Source organism: Aethalodelphis obliquidens, unplaced genomic scaffold (genome assembly GCF_003676395.1).
Source record: "Aethalodelphis obliquidens isolate GAN/ISIS:26980383/991018 unplaced genomic scaffold, ASM367639v1 scaffold7, whole genome shotgun sequence".
In the NCBI taxonomy this organism is placed as follows: Eukaryota; Metazoa; Chordata; class Mammalia; order Artiodactyla; family Delphinidae; genus Aethalodelphis; species Aethalodelphis obliquidens.
The window spans coordinates 55,543,915-55,558,592 of NW_020837951.1; the positions used below are offsets into that span (position 1 = coordinate 55,543,915).

The window sequence follows — 14,678 nt, forward strand, 5'->3', positions numbered from 1 at the left end:
TTTTTTTGTTTGTTTTTTAGTACAGCAGTCTTAAGCCAGTTAACTCTTTTCTGCATACCTTTTGATGTCCTTTCCTTTTTTCCTGAGGGATTTCTTTTAGTATTTCTCATAAGGCAGGTTCAGTAAGAACAAATATTTTAATCTCTGTTTATCTGGGAATGTCTTTGTCTGTAGTTCCAAAAGATAGTTTTGCTGGATATAGAATTCATGGTTGACAGTTTTTCTGTTTCAGCATTTAAATATGTCCTTTCAGTGTCTTTTTGGTTTCCATTGTTTCTGACAAGAAGTGAGCCATTAATTGTATTTTTGTTGTCTTGTGTGCGATCACTTGTTTTACCTATATTCTTTTAACATTTTCTTTTTGTTGAGTTTAAGTAGTTTTGTGTATGATGTATGTGTGCATGTGTTTATCCCACTGGGATTTTGTCAAGCATTCTGAATCTGGGGCTTAATGTCTATCATAAAACTTGGGACATTTGCAGTCATTATTTATTCAAATATTTTTTTTATCCCATGTATTATCTCCTGGAACTTCCCATTATACGTGCGTTAGTGCACTTGATGTCTTAGGGGTCTCTGAGGCTCTCTTCACTTCAGTCTTTCTTTTCTGTTTTTTATATTACTTAATTTTATTGAAGTGTTTTCATGTTTTTTGATCTGCCATCTCAAATCTGCCGCTGAGTCTGTATAATGTTTTCATTTCAGTTATTGTATTGGGTCGGCCAAAAAGTTTGTTCGGATTTTTCCATAAGATGTTATGGAAAAACCTGTGTGAACTTTTTGGCCAACCCAATACTTCTAAACTGTAGAATTTCTAGAATTGGTTCTGTTTTATTGATTTTACTTCTTTTTCGAGATTCCCCACTTGTTTAGGTGTCATCATATTTTTTTTTCATTATTTAAACATACTTTCCTTTATTCTTTTAATATGTTTTTCATGACTGATTTGAATTATTTGCCTGCCATTCTGGGCCCGCTCACAGGTAGTTTCTTCTTCCTTCAGTCTGGGTCACTCATTGTATATCTTCAAACTTTTTTTGTTGATGATTGGACATTTTGGATAATTTATTATAATAACTCTAGAGTTTGTTTTTTTTTTGTTTTGTTTCCTGAGGGTCATTGTTGCTGATACTTGTTTTAGTATTGTTTTTTAGTAAGTTTCCTGGACTTAATCTGCAAAATTGATCTCCCCAGCAATGTGCAGCTACTGACTAATGTCTCTGCTTATTTTTTCTTATTTTTATTTTTACAATGGCTTTCTAGGGGTTGCCTCCATATCTGCATAGTGTTTAGATGTTCAAACATCTTGAGCCAGTAAGGCATCTGTTCTCTGTTGATTGTGGGATGATGTGTGGGTTTGGGAGTACAGGCAAAGTTCAGGACGTTTTAATGTCTGCCCCAGCTTTTACTTCCTGCCAGGCCTTTCTGGAACTTCCTTGCAAACAGCTTCCCAGTGAGCTAGTGATGTGTGGGGAGCTTGGCCTTTCAAGTGCCCTTAGCTTTGCATGTACACAGCCTCCCTGACAGACAGGGATGAGTGGAGAGCTTGGGTGCTTCAGCGTTTTTCCCTTTTATAAGTCTGCCTCCCGTTGAACCAAGGATGTGTGGCAAGCTTATCTGTTCCCTCTTTGACTCTCTGGTTTCCAGGATTTTCCTGTTAAATTTCTTGCTGGTTGAGGGATGTGCTGCTTGCCCAAAGCAGGTCTGCAAACTCTGGCTAGCAACACTGTTAGCTTTTTCTGTTTGTTCTCTAAGAATTTGCCACTTTAACAGTGCTGCAGGCTGTATTGCACTCTGCTCCATGTCAAGGCAGCAGCAAAGCTGCTGGTTTTTCACCAACAGCCCTACCCTGGTGGCACTACTGCCTACCAGAGTTTGGTGAGGGGATGGGAACAGTCCTGGCAAGAACATCATTTATTGCCACTGTTCTTATCTGAGGTTCAGAAGTTTCCCATGCATAAAATGTTCTTAATTTGTATGCCATCACTTTTCAAATACAGTACAGTTGACCCTTGAATAACACAGGGGTTATGGGCCCTGACCCTCTGTGTGGTCAAAAATCTGCGTATAACTTTACAGTCAGCCCACTGTTTCCCTAAGTCTTAATGGGGTAAAACTGAGCAAATTGGCTCTTCGTGTCATAATTCTCAGTCATTAGAAGAAATAATTCCTTAATTTTTCTCTTTAAGCACATGTAATTGTTGATGTAATTTCTGCTTTCTTCTTAAAGCAAGACTGAGCTGTTTTGAGTGTGTGTTTGTGTGTGTGCGTGTGTGTGTGTGTGTGTGTGAGAGAGAAGTGGTAGGAAGAGAATATGTTTGAAGCTTGGTTATTTACAGTACAGTATTCAGTAGCTTTGGGGTCTCATTTGTCTTACATTACCATTATTGTTATCACTTTCTTTAAAAACCAGATCCACTACCATCAGCTCTGCTGCCATCGTCAGTATCACTTGTTTTTGAAGCAGAAGAGTGATAGAATTTTTGTTAATTTTTTTTCGCTGTCAGTCACATGAAATATATATCCACTGACCTTAAAACTAAAAACCTAAAAGAGAACAAATATAAACTAACAAGTATTGAGTGCATATTGTATGTCAGTCTCTATTTAAGTTTATTATGTATATTATTTCATGAAATCCTTACAGTAATTTTGGGAGATTGGTCTTAGTTCTGTTTTCCAGATAGGGAAACTGAGGCTCAAATAAAGTAATTGTGTGACCTAGAGGAAATTATTTAATAAATGGCAGAGCTGAGATTCAAACCCACGCTTAATGCCAAAGCTGATTTCGTGGGGATTGTCCCGTGCTGCTTCTCCTATAAAGTAAGAACAATAACAGTTGAGACAATCTGTTTGAAAGATATCTTAGCAACAACTCAAGTAAAACCATATTCAAATAGTTCTGTTCAGACTTAAAGATTGTTTAATAAATGCCCACTAAATTTCAAGCACGGTGTCTAATAATCTTTTGGTATATTCTGTTTAAATGAAATGATACTGTGAAGTAGAATGGATTTCTTTCCATTTTAGGCCTTTTCGTAAGCCTGGGTTCCACCAATTCTGAGGTTGAACTAAAGGAAGATTATGAAACTCAGCTGGAAAGATGGCGTATAGGAAGAAGAAAAGTCTTAAAACATGGATGTATATTTCAAACCAGAAAACTATATTGTTTAGTGTATTTTAAAATGTTTACTATTTTTCTGGAATAGGGGAATTAGGTAGTCTCCCTAAGTCTATTTTCCAGATAACTGATTCTATTTCTTTAAGTCCAACTTATAAATCTTAGTTAATTATTTTTTCTAAACTCTTTCTGAAGTTCTGTTATTTGTTTTTTCTTTATCTGGCATGTAAGTAGTATGTAATAGTGAAGACTCTTAAGTCAAATAGTACATAAGACTTCTAGAGTCTCTGTTGTTGATATCATGGTGTGCTGTTGAGGTATGTTGGTCTGTGACCCACAGTTTGCTCTTAACTATATGCTAGGAAATGGAGATAAATTATACAGATTGCATACCTTCAGCTCTGTACAGTTTGTTTCTAGAAATTTCCACCTCAAATTATGTCCAATTGTGTATACACATAGGACTAAACTGGTGCTTCTTTAGAGGGACTAGTGTGGTTTCCTTAATTCATGAGATTTAAGTATTGTTTCCCAATTTAAGAATACAACCAACTCCTTATTTTCTTTATAAAGTTTTATAAAAGTTTTAAAACATACAGAACACCTGGATACTCACCACCTAGAATCAGCAATTGTCAACATTTTCTTTCTCATTTATTTGCTTGGGTGTATATATGTATATGTCTGTGCGTGAAGTTGGAGACATCAAGACACTACACTAATACCTAACTACTTGGTGTTCATCTTCTAAAAGTGACTTAAATATACATAGCCATAATATGAAAATTAATAATTCCCTAATCTGTTATGGAGTTTGACTTGAAAATTTCCCCAGTATTCCCCAAATTACTTGCATAGCCTTTTTCTTATTTTAAAACAGATCTACTCAAGGATCACACATTCCATTGGATTGTTGTATCTTAGAAATTGTTATCGCTTAACCTAGGATAGTCTTCCTTCCTTCTCTTACTTTCAGTTATTCAATATGTAGATTTATTTTGTTTTTAATAGATTAGGTCACTTTTCTTGAAAGATCACCCTCACACTCTGGATTTGCTTAGTTGTTAATGTTTTCCTTGAATCCGCTATATTTCTTGTAAACTGAAAGTTACGTTTAAAGGTTTGATTAGATTAAAGTTAAGCATATCTAGTGTGAATACTTTATGCGTGATTTTTGTATTCATGAAATTAATTTTAAAAGTGTTTCCATTCAAGAGTACTTGTTAATTGAGGTAATATTGCACAGGCTAAAGAATAGTAACATGGTAGGAGGTAAACAGTCTGGTTTCAGGAGCTTGAAAGTGGGAATCAGGTATTTCTCAAGTATTACTCATTTCGTAAAGGAAAGAAAGAAAATAACCAAAGTTTATTGGCTGTCCTTTTCCTGTACATGAAGGTGATCATCTCAGTTTAATGCCATGAGTATTGGTGTTGAGCTTGAGTCATCAGTCACAGTCATTAGCTGCTACCCTTAAGGAAAATTGCACTTTGGAATTCGAGGAATGTTTGAAGCGTGGAGTTAATTACTTATCACTACTGACATGGTATCAGTAGAAGAAAGTGCATGTTACTGATAGAAGTGACCTGTGTACTCTGAAAATAATACCTAATGGACTGTCAACAATTAACCAGAAAACCTTTTTTGAAAATCATCTTAAACATATTAGTAATGTTTCCTGTGTTTGTAAATAGTATTCAGTATACTTAAATGATGGCTTATTTATTTATTTACTTTTAGACTTTTGTTTTTTAATGTACAGTGATGTGTTGTTCTTAAGTGGATATTGACAGGCGTATATACTAATGTAATGACTATTCCAATCAGGATTCAGAATATTTTCATCACTCCAGAAAGTTCCCTGTGTCTACTTCTGGTCAGCCTGGTTCTTCTCCCCATTCAGGTATCTGGTGGTCCAAGCCCTATACTGCCAGAGAGTTGGGCTGATCTTGTCATTGCTTAAGCTGTAGCAGAAAGCAATATGTTACTGGTGTCTTAAGTAGGAATTTCAAATACATTATCTCAAGGAAGCAGTTGGGAGTTTTGTTCTGTAGTATTTTTAATAATGTGATCCTGGGACATTAAAATAATAAAACAGCAACAAATAATATCTACAGCACTTGCTGAGCTCTAAGCACTCTGCCAAGTGCTGTTATTTATTTATTCAATTTTTGCAGAACCTACCAGTGAGGTAGGTTCTATTGTTAGATTTATTTTAAAGATGCAGAAACTGAAGCATAGGAGAAATTAGTTTGTTCAAGCTCACAAAGCTATTAAATGGCAGAGCAAGTATTTGAACCTTGCATTCAGACTTCAGAGCTTGTGTTATTAATCACTGTATTATATTCCCTGTTAGTATATGTGGGCTTAGGAGACCTTCTTGAGCTGGTCAGGGAATCTAATCACCATTTATAGTGAATTTTCCTATATGAACAAAAGAACCCCAGTAATCAACTTAAAAAGACAGATATTGGAACAGTACCTCTTTGAAAGTTGGTGATCCCAGTTAAAAAAATAGGCAATGGATTTGAATAGGTATTTCTCCAGAGATGATGTAAGATAGCCACATGAAAAGATGCTCAACGTGATTTATTCATTAGGGAAATGTAAATAAACCGTAAGATACTACCACACTCACTAGAATGGCTACCATTAAAAAGACAGTAGCAAGTGTTGGCAAGGAGGTGAAAAAATTAGAACTCTCATGAACTGCTGGTGGGAATGTATAATAAAATAGTGCAGTCACTGTGGAAAACAGTTTGACAGTTCCTCAAAAAGTTAAACACAGAGTTATCATATGACCCAGCAACTCCATTCCTAGGTATATAGCCAAAAGAATTGATAACAGGTGTTGCAACAGAAACTTGTGCATGAACATTCATAGCAGCATTTTTCACAATAGCCAAAAGGTGGAAACAACCCAAACATCCATCAACAGATGAATGGATAAACACAATGTTGTATATCGATACAAGGGAATATTATTCAGTCATAACAGGAATGAAGTATTGATACATACTACAACATGGATGAACCTTAAAAGATTATGCTAAGTGAAAGGCCACGTGTCATATGATTCCCTTTATATGAAATCTCCAGAATACGCAAATCCATAGAGTCAGAAAGTAGATTATTGGTTGCTAGGAGCTGGGGGTGGGGGCGGGGGGGAATGGAGAATGACTACTAATAGATACAGAGTGTCGTATTGGAGTGATTTAAAAAATGCTCTGAAATTATATAGGGGTGATGATTGCACAACTCTGAATACACTAAAGCACAGTAAATTAGACACTATAAAAAGTAAAAAGTAGACTTTAAAAGTTGATGACATTTAGTTTATCAGACATAATATACACATATAACTTACTTGAAAAGTGTAGAATAGAATTTCCTGGAGGCTGGTATACAGAACTCTTGATACTGTGTGGTAATCTAGGGAAAGACGAGTTGTTTAATCAAATAAACTTGGGAAATATACGTACTGTATCTATTGAAGATTTACAGTGTACATCAGCCCACTAAAGATTTGGTAAAGCTCTGTGGTAAAGAAACCTGTTCAGTGTTAACACAGGATTTTTGTAACTGAATTGGTCTTGAGCCCTTTAAATGAACAATCACCAGTTCTACAGAACCTACTTCATTATATCCAGCTTGGAAAGCACCGGTCACATATTATTAAAAATTTTAGTTTATTAAGAATTCAGTAAAATAAAATCATTTCCTTAAACTAGCCACATTTCAAGTGCTCAGTAGTCACATGTGAGTAGTATATACTGTATTGGATAATGCATTTCTCTTGTTGCAGAAAGTTTGTACAGCCTTAGTAGACATACACAGTGAGACATACAGTCATAGGATGTTTTTATTTACTCTTAGTGCCCCACTTCTCAATTATTATAGAGCATTACAGAGAGAATGTTATGGGTTGAATCATGTCTCCCACCAAAAGATATACTGAAGTCCTAACCCCCAGTACCAGAAAGTACTTTTTATGCAGAAAAATTCATGCCTACTTGAATCTTTGTTACCATGTTACAAGTTACAAGGAAATATCTGATAGACTTCTTTAGTTATACATATATTTAGACACAGAGGTAGTTTTGTAAGGAGTAAAATTGCCTCGTAGAAAGTATTTTTTTTAATAGCGTCAACAATTAATTGGGGGCCTTTAAACACGTTGATTTCTGCTATTTACAGAGTCAAAGTAGTACTTATTAACATTTATGCAAAATGTAAGTTACTAGAAGAGAGGTGGGACTGAAGACTGCTGGTTGTCTGCTTTACATAAAAATGTAGCAGTTTCATAAGCCCACGTTATTGTACATTATTCTTTTGATATGGATACAAGCAGAATAACAATATCAGGTTTGATATGCTTTCTGACTCCCAAATTAGGGAAGTCATTCATTTCGAGAAATGAAAAGTTTATAAGATATATAAATATTGAAATAGTTAGAAATAAGTAAATACTAAAACATACTATGATTTTAAATTAGTGATTAAATATTGTCACTCTGATTGGCTCTTTTACCTTTATTAATCCAGTTGGCAAATTATCATCATTGCTGATTATAACAATAGAAACCTTTTTAAAAGCCCCTTTTTTGATGGGTTAACGTTGTCTCCTTTGTCATTAACATTAAAAAACAACCTTTCAAATAGATAAGAGATCCCTAAATCATCAAAAATAAAGATGCAATTTACTCTAACTTGTATCTTGCATGTATGTATTGTAGTTGTGAAACAAATTACAATCAGTTTTTGTTGTTTTTGTCTTCTTTCTGTCCCTCCTACCTTCTGTCATAGTTCAGGTTTCTCTTTTAGGTTTTTGCAACAGATTCTGAGTAGGCCTCTGTAAGTATGTTTTTTTTCCCTTTAATTAGTTCTTCAAAAGACCATCTAAGATAACTTGTTTTTAACTTTTTAAACTTTTTTAGGATATACTTGACATAAATATAAATATAATTGACATACACATAAATTGTACATGTTTACAGTGTAAATTTGATTAAGTTTGATGTGTATGCACCCATTAAACCATCACTATAATCATGATAATGAACATATCCATTACGCCCAGTTGTTTCTTCCTGTCTCTTTGTAGTGGCTTCCCACTGCCCTCCATCTCTGGGCACTCATCTGCTTACTTTCTCTCACTGTAGATTAGTTTTCATTTTCTAGAATTTTATATGAATGAAATCAGGCAGTATGTACTTGCTTATTGGTTGTTCTTTTGTGTCTTTCACTTAGCATAATTATAAAGAGGAAATTAACATTGGTACAGTATTATTAAAGTACAGATCTCATTGAAATTTTCCCTAATTTTTCTACTGATGTAGTTGTTATTTCTTAGTCTTTTCCATTCAGTAATAGTTGTTCAATTTTCCTTGTCTTTTATGACCTTGATCCTTTTGAAGAATACTGATCAGTTCATTTATAGAATCTATCAGCTTGGGTTTATTTGATTTTTCTCATGAATGGAATGCGCTTATGTGTTTTTGGCAGAAATTATCACAAAAATGTCCTACTCAGTATTATATCAAGGAGTTCATGATGTTCATATATCTTACTATTGGTGACCTTTACCTTGATCACTTGGTGTCTGCCAGGTTTCTCTACTATAAACTTTCTTTTTGTAGTTAAAAAGGAACTGGGGGAAGATATTGTGCATATCTTATTTTTCCTGAAACTTGCTCACTGATTTTATGTCCATCACTGGATCTTGTCTGCAGCTAATTATGTGGTGTTTATCTAATGATGATTCTCTACATCCTTCTTCCTTCTCTATTTATTAATTGGAATTCTATGTAAGAAAGAGCTGTCCCTTTGCTTTCACTTATTCAGTTACTTATATCAGTATGTTTTTGTATTTACGTGTTAAATACAATGCTGTAATTATTTTATTTAAATTTTTGCCTATTTTAAAAATTGGATTGTGTATATATATATATTTACTGCATTTTAAGAATTCTTCGTTTGTTTTGGATACAAGTCATTGATGCAGATACGTGATTTGCAGATATTTTTTTCCAGTTTGTAGCATGTCTTTTATTCTTTTTAGTAGTGTTTTTTGAAGAGAAATATTTGATTTTTATAAGGACCAGTCTGTCAGTTTTAATAATATTATTTTGTGAGCCATGAAATAAATACTGTGTCTTATCTAAGAACTCTTTGCCTAACCCAGGACCACAAAAGATTTTCTATATTCCTGAACTTTGATGGATCAGGTTTTACATATAGGTCTCTAAATAGGTGAATTAATTAATTAATAGATATTATACATCTATTACTGTATTTATTAGGTTATTTTGATACTTTCGTCTTTTAACTTTTATACTAGGATTAAAAGGAATTTACTTATCATTATAGTATTCTGTATTTGTCTATATATTTACCTGTACCAGTCGGTTTTATACTTTTTTTTATGCTACAGTGTTGCTGTTCTGTGACCTTTCATTTTAACCTGAAGAATTTTAACCTTTAGCATTTCTGGTGAGTAGGTCTAGTGGTGATGAACTCCGTCAGGTTTTGTTTGTTTGGGAAAGTTTTTAATTTTCCTTCTTTTTTGAAGGATAAGTTGCCAGTTATAGTATTCTTGGTTGGTGGCTTTTTTCTTTTAGCACTTAGAATATATCATCCCACTCCTTTCTGGCCTGCAAGGTTTCTGCTGAGAAATTTGCTTATAGTTCTATGGGGGTTCCCTTGTACATGGCAAGTTGCCTTTTTCTTCTGCTTTCAAAATTCTCTCTTTGGTTTGACTTTTGACAATTTAATTTGTCTCATTGGGGATTTCTTTGAGTTCCTCTTTGGGGTTCTTTGGGCTTTTTGTATCAGGGCATCCATTTCCTTCCCCAGATTTGGGAAGTTTTCAGCCATTATTTCTTTGAAAAAGTTTTCTGGTCATTTCTCTTTCTCCTGAGCATACATTGATCTGCTTGTTGGTATCTCACAAGTTCCTTAGGTTGTTTTTTTACTCTTTTTTTCATTTTTTTTTTCTTTTTGTTATTGAATGATTCTTGATGACTTTTCTTAGACCTTTTTTCTTTCTGCCTGATCTAGTTTTCTCTGGAATCCCTCTAGTGAGTTTTTATTTCAGTTATTACATTCTTTAACTTTGTGATTTCTGTTTGGTAGTTTTATATTTATATATAATAAATTATATATATATAATATGTATACAAAATATGTTTATATATATATTTTTAATTCATTTTATTTATTTTACTTTTGGCTGTGTTGGGTCTTTGCTGCTGCACACGGGCCCTCTCCAGTTGTGGCGAGCGGGGGCCACTCCTTGCTGCAGTGCACAGGCCTCTCACTGTGGTGACTTCTCCCACTGCAGAGCACGGGCTCTAGGCATGCAGGCCTCAGTAGTTGTCGCATGCGGCCTCAGTAGTTGTGGCTTGTGGGCTCTAGAGCACAGGCTCAGCAGCTGTAGCGCATGGGCCCAGCTGCTCCGTGGCATGGGAGATCCCCCTGGACCAGGGCTCGAACCTGTGTCCCCTGCATTGGCAGGCAGATTCCCAACCACTGCGCCACCAGGGAAGCCCCTATTTATGTATGTTTATTTAATAATTATTTATTTAGTATTTTGTCTTTGTTGAAATTCTTACTTTGTTCATGCATCGTTCTCCTGATCTCAGTGAACATCTTTATGATGGTTATTTTGAATTATCTGTCTAGTAAATCATATATCTCTATTTCATTAGGGTCTCTTTCTTTTTTTTTTTAAATTAATTTATTTTATTTTTGGCTGCATTGGGTTTTTGTTGCTGTGTGCGAGCTTTCTCTAGTTGCGGTGAGCAGGGGCTACTCTTTGTTGTGGTGCGCAGGCTTCTCATTGCAGTGGCTTCTCTTGTTGCGGAGCACAGGCTCTAGGCACATGGGCTTCAGCAGTTGTGGCATGTGGGCTCAGTAGTTGTGGCTCTCGGGCTCCAGAGTGCAGGCTCAGTAGTTGTGGAGCACAGGCTTAGTTCTGCGGCATGTGGGATCTTCCCGGACCAGGGCTCGAACCTGTGTCCCCTTCATTGGCAGGCGGATTCTTAACCACTGTGCCACCAGGGAAGCCCCATTAGGATCTCTTTCTATAGATTTATCTTGTGTCCTTTGGAACATATTTGCCTGTTTCTTCGTCTTCCTTGACCCTCTTTTTTGGTGTTTGTGCATTAGGCAAAGCAGCCACCTCTCCAGTCTTTATGGATTGGCCTCATACAGAAGAAGATCCCTACCAGTCAGCCCAGCCAGAGATTCTGGTGGCATCTCAAAACTATATTCTAGTTCAGCATGCTTACTTTATTCTTTGCAGCCGCCTGGTGTCTAGGTTATTCTACATCCCCTCACAGCATCAAAACAAGTGAGACTGAAGCCATTTCTCAGGCAGCCTCTAAAAAAGTTAGATCATTTGATGGTTTAACCAATTCTTTCCCTCCCTTGGGAGAAGCTGAGGGCTGCGTTTTTTCATCCACTTGCTCTGTGCTGAGCTGAGGGGAGGAGCTTTGGGAACTGGCAGCCCAAACCTCGGTCTCTATTCTCATTAGCATCTGGTGGCTAAATTATGCCAGGTCTCATTATTGCCCAGTGGAAGGCAAGACAGACCCCACCACCACCCCTTTTTTGGGCAGCCCCCAGAAAAGTTGGGGCATTGGAATTGTGGGCTAATCTTTAGCTCCCCAGGGAGAAGTTGGGGTTGGCTTTTTTATCCACTTGCTCTATACTTAGCCAGGGAGAGGGGCTATGGCAACTGCCTGCCCAAACCTCTGTCTCTGTGCTTACTAGCCCCCAGGCAGCTAGATTTTTCCAGATCCTGTCAGCACTCTGAGGCAGGTAAGTCAGAACCCATTCCTTTGAATAGGCCCCATAGAAACCGGGCTTTTGGACGTGTGGATCAACTCTTTTTTTCCCAGGGAAAAGCTGAGAGCTAGAATTATTTTCTCTGCTAACTCTGTGCTAAGCTGTGGAGAGGAGCTATTGGTGACTACCAGTCCATGCTGTTGTCTCTATTCTCCCCCAGGTAGCTAGATTATGCCGGTTCTGACAGTGCTTCAAGACTGACAAGTTAGAAGCCTGTCCTCTGAGGATCCCTGTGGAAAGGTTGGGGCATCTGACACACAGACCACCCCTTTTCCTTTGTAGGGATTAGCTGGGAGTTGGAGGGTTTCATCCTGATTGTATGGCACTATGTTGGTGGTAGGAATTCTGGTGAGAAGGTGTCCTGAATTTCCCTACCAGCTTTGATGAGTGTGATCTCTCATTCATCCAGCATTCAGGTGCTTTTCAATTCATTTCTGTATTTCTCACAAAAGGGGATTTGTCTGCGAATTGTCGTGGGGGGGGGTGGTGGAGAAGAGAATCTAAGGCTTTTTACTCTGACATTTTGCTAATGTCACTGCCCCCAGGGTATTTGTTTTTAATGTTTAATTGATATTTGAAGTACAGACAACTAATGCCTAGCAGTTTTAATGTGTTTGGAGCTTTGTTAGCTTCTTAGAAACTTTTGTATTTCACTTTCAGAGATTAAAAAAACTTCTAAGGGGATGACCTATGTAACTTTGGAAAATGGCATTGTAACTCGTTATTCTAAGGCTAAAGTAGAAGTTATCCAAAAAAACTGTATTGTATTTGGTAAATTTGTTTTTTTATAGGGGTATAGTTAGCAATTGCAAAATACTATATACATATGGTAAGGTTGAACAAAGAACTAAATTAGTTGTATGAAATGATAGCCAGGTTCTCGCTGTCTGAAGAAAGTTCCAAATAAGTAAGGGAGAAGGCTAGAAAGAACCACATTGTGCTTGATTATAGTCACATATATTTTTGTTTATAAATATATGCATATATTGAAAGAAATATGTAGAGATACGTGTGTATATGTGGGTTATATAGGTTCATATACTTCCTACTGTGTTTGCTGAGAGGACCTACAAGTAATGACACCCCACTAACAGTAAGCATCTTGTTTTCAGGTCTTCTTTTCTAAATACTATCTCTAATAAAAGGGTCAGGAATCCCTGAAAAAATGGCTGATTTTAGGGCAAGGACAGACAGAGTACCAGATGACCTTGTGGAGCTTCTTGTAGTGCCAGAAACTGGATGTCCAGTTGTTCCAGCATCATTTGTTGAAAACTATCTGTTCTCCATTGTGTTGCCTTTGCTTCTTTGTCAAAGGTCAGTTGACTGTATTTATGTGTGTCTGTTTCTGGGCTATTCTTTCATTGATCTGTTTTCTATTCTTTTGCCAATACCACACTCTCTTCATGACTGTATCTTTATAGTAAGTCTTGAAGTTGGGTGGTGTCAGTCTTTCAACTTAGTTCGTTTCCTTCAATATTGTGTTGGTCGTTCTCGGTCTTTTGCCTCTCCATGTAAACCTTAGAACCAGTTTGTCAATATCTATAAAATAACTTGCTGTGATTTTGATTGGGATTGTATTGAATCTGTAGATCAAATTGGGAAGAACTGAACATCTTGACAATACTGGGCTTTTTAATCCATGAATTTGGGATATCTCTCCATTTATTTTTTATTTTATTTTGTTCATTGAAACTTTGTAGTTTTCCTCACATAGATCCTACACATATTTTGAATTTATATCTAAATATTTTTTGTTGAAAATTCCACTTGTTCATTGCTAGTATATAGGAAAGCAGTTGACTTGTATATAATAATATTGTATCCTGCAACCTTGCCATAGTCACTTATTATTTCCACAAGTTTTTTTGTTATTGTTGTTGTTCATTCTTTCTGATTTTCTATATGGGCAGTCATGTCATCTAAGAATAAGTTGTATTTCTTTCTTCTCCATCTGTATATCTTTCATTTCCTTTTCTTGTGTTCTCCCAGTATGATTTTGAAAAGGAAGGGTAAGAGGGAGTATCCTTACTTTGTTCCTGATCTTATCAGGAAAGCTAGTTTCTTCCAGTGAGTATGTTGTTAGCTATAGGTTTTTGTAGATGTTCTTTGTCAGGTTGAAGAAGTTCCCCTCTGTTTCTAGTTTGCTGAGAGTTTTTGTCATGAATGGGTGTTGGATTTTGTCAAATTCTTTCTCTGCATCTATTTATAAGATCATGTGATTTTTTTTCCTTTAGTCTGTTGATACGATGGTGGATTATATTAATTTTCAAATGTTGAACCAATCCTGCAGATCTATAGTAAATCCCACTTGATTATAGTATATGATTCTTTTTATACATTGTTGGATTTGATTTGCTAATATTGTGTTCAGAATTTTTGCATCTATGTGCATGAGAGCTCTTGGTTTGTCATTTTATTTTCTAATAATGTCTTTTCTGGTTTTAGTATTAGGGTAATACTGGCCTCATAGAAGGAGTTAGTATTCTCTGCTTTTATCTTGTGGAAGAGATTATAGAAAATTTGTATAATTGCTTCCTTAAATGTTTGGTAGAATCCACCAGTGAACCCATCTGGGCCTGGTCCTTTCTGTTTTTGAAGATTATTAATTATCAATTCAGTTTCTTTAATGGATATAGGCTTATTCAGATTGTTTGTCTTTATGGTTCTTTTTAGTTGATTTGCTTGGACTGTTTAAACTCATTTAATATT

At 35.9% G+C, this 14,678-nt stretch overlaps 1 protein-coding gene across 3 annotated transcripts in view; it reads left to right on the forward strand.

Moving 5' to 3' along the window:
• The window catches only part of RIC1 (RIC1 partner of RAB6A GEF complex), a 136,498-nt gene that overhangs the window by 22,918 nt on the left and 98,902 nt on the right, over positions 1-14,678 (forward strand). The gene's annotated exons all lie outside the window — the stretch shown is intronic.